Source organism: Engraulis encrasicolus, chromosome 3 (assembly GCF_034702125.1).
Source record: "Engraulis encrasicolus isolate BLACKSEA-1 chromosome 3, IST_EnEncr_1.0, whole genome shotgun sequence".
NCBI classification, from domain to species: domain Eukaryota; kingdom Metazoa; phylum Chordata; class Actinopteri; order Clupeiformes; family Engraulidae; genus Engraulis; species Engraulis encrasicolus.
This window is the reverse complement of record NC_085859.1, coordinates 12,038,971-12,041,048: the sequence shown is the minus strand read 5'-3', so window position 1 is coordinate 12,041,048 and position 2,078 is coordinate 12,038,971. Positions and strand designations below refer to the sequence as shown.

Sequence of the window (2,078 nt, the reverse complement as noted above, 5' to 3'; positions counted from 1 at the left end):
GGTCGACCAATAAGATAAGGCACTGACTGCCCTACCAACAGCAGAGGCAGACATCAGGTATTTTAATCTCCATGTCTTGATCTGCCATTTTATCGCATTCTTTTATCCTCTTAATTACATACTTGTTTTTATTTTTTATTTTTCATTCTGTGTATTGGTCCCAGTCATTCTGCTGTGTTGACCCCCTGGTCCCTGTCTTTATGTTGTCTGTCTGTCCTGAATGTTTTTAAATACCTGCTACAAACCTAATTTTCCCTTTTGAAACAAAATAAACTGAATTGAACTGAACTGTCCCACACCGTTCACTGAATCTGCTGAACCTCACACTGTGTGAGATGGATGAAGCCCTTGTGGACAATGGTGAAATGTGCTGTGGTAGGTAGGTACTAGTAGGCTATAGGCAGGGGGAATACTTGGTAGGACTTGAAGCGGGTCACTATCAAGCCAGTTTGTCCCTCCTCTGCCCAAAGCTGAATTAAAACGATGTCCCCTTTGCTGGCCTAGCTGCTTAGCTTCCTCTGCCATTTGGATAGTCTTGCAGCTTTGGTTTCCATTCTAATTTCATTGTAGCCTACAGAGAACTGACTGTGTTATTGACTATCCAACCAGCCAGCCAACCAATATCCACATGGTGGCGTTAGAGGGAGTAGCCTACCCAAAATTGTTGAATTGACTGATAGGCTACCCCCATACAGAAATTGAAAGAGATGAGTGGCAAATACATGTACATTGCACAATTAAAAACTATCAACATACTTGTATTCACTAACTCTCAATTCTATTAGTGTGCTTACCTTTGCAGCCCGAACCCAATTCTGACCGGGTGTCCGAATGTTCACTTCTTTTACGCGCATTGTTACGACGCCTCTTGCGCACTACCTCACAGTGGATTCTATGTTGTTGTTGTAGAATGGACTATTGCCAGCAGACATCATATGGTTGTCACGGTGATTAGACAGCGGTCTTCTTTTGCATGTGTAGCAGCAGAAGAGTTGTGCCAACTTGTAAAATATAGTGATCTTCCCATTGCATATTTGGACAAAAACTCACTTCTCCCTGCGCAGTGCTCATTACTCCACATCTATCTACATTAAATAATAGCAACATAAAGTGGCGTCTCCATAAAACTTCCTATCTAAGCCTACGCGCACAATGAGACGCAGTTCTTGAAGAAATATAGCGGCATTTTTTTTTTTGAAAACACATTTCAATACATCTACATTGCGTTAATAATAAACTACTTCAGCATCATTGTCACAATTGATGCAGAATACATTTGGCTTATTTTTTTCTGAGTGCAGCATTTTTCTTCTACTGCCATATTCTGTCACTTTGCCTAGTAGGCATATATGTTGGAAACCTCTCAATTTGAAACCTGGGATATACAGTAGTATTGAGGACCAAAATGTTGCCTTTCCACTTAAACTTCTGCCACTTCAAAAGGCCCATTCGGCCCCATACAATAACTTTTTCTATTGCCTATTATTTGATATGCATGTATTCCTTGTAAGTCGCTTTGGAGAAAAGTGTCTGCTACATGTAAATGTCCTGCGTAGGGTCTGATAGTAAAGGGTGTGTTATGTGCAGACAACAGGATAGTCAGCTAGTGTTCCAGCAGAACAGGGCGAAGGGTGCATTACAGTGGCATTAGCCTGGCAGCTACAAAACATCATGAACACCATAAAACAACAAGAGACTCAATCTGTCAGGGTTTTGTCCTAATGGAATTTATTGGCAGAAACATACAGAAACAGCTTGGAACATACAAATATTTACAACTAAAACAGGCAATGAAAAAATAAAAAGATTTTCAACTTACATCTCTTCTAAAACATAAAAAGAACACACATGAAACAGGCCAAGGTAGTGTTGCAGTGCGCAGTGTCTCAAAAGTGTTTTACAAAACATACATAATAACAACTAACCTCTGCCCACTAGCAACAAATGCGCGACTGGAAGAAATGTGTGACGAATGCACAAAATGGCTATCGACAGCTTCAAAGCAGTGCACTTTCCATCTCCACTAACAAAACACTTTGGTAAATCTGAAGCGCTATACCAAGTCTGTAGTCACTTAA

General features: G+C 40.5%; 1 protein-coding gene across 1 annotated transcript in view; it reads right to left on the bottom strand.

The window, feature by feature from the left end:
• LOC134446543 (uncharacterized) overlaps positions 1–833 on the bottom strand; it is a 4,343-nt gene extending 3,510 nt beyond the window's left edge. The window contains exon 1 of the mRNA XM_063195907.1: positions 795–833. The gene's annotated coding sequence lies outside the window, so the exon portion shown is untranslated. The remainder of the gene's footprint in view (positions 1–794) is intronic.
• Positions 834–2,078: the final 1,245 nt, after the last annotated feature.